The sequence below is a fragment of the Vespa crabro genome, chromosome 18 (genome assembly GCF_910589235.1).
Source record: "Vespa crabro chromosome 18, iyVesCrab1.2, whole genome shotgun sequence".
Lineage (NCBI taxonomy): Eukaryota > Metazoa > Arthropoda > Insecta > Hymenoptera > Vespidae > Vespa > Vespa crabro.
Window position 1 is genome coordinate 398,261 of NC_060972.1, and position 432 is coordinate 398,692.

Sequence of the window (432 nt, forward strand, 5' to 3'; positions counted from 1 at the left end):
TTAATTAGAAAATCATAAATAATCGAATCAAAGAAAAACAACAATTCATCTAAATACTTCGAAAATTATTTGAATGCTTTTTTGAAAACGATTATTTAACATAATATTCAAATCATACGTAGAAATATGCACGCGCGAACGCATACACGTATGTATATATATCCACCAATAAAAGAAAACACAACAAAATAAAACAAAAAGGAAAGAGAAAAAAAAAAAGAAAAAAGATGCGTAGAAACGCGACACGCACCTTCCCCTCCGTTTCTCCTCACAACTCTTTCGACCGATCGCAATGATCATCTTTCCTCTGCCCCCCACCCTTTCCTCTCATCGTCATTCCCCACCATTACCACATGGCACAAGTCACTAGTTCGAACAACGGCGCAACCTATATAAACCTCCGGTGCCTTGGAAGCGTCCTCACTCTTTAAT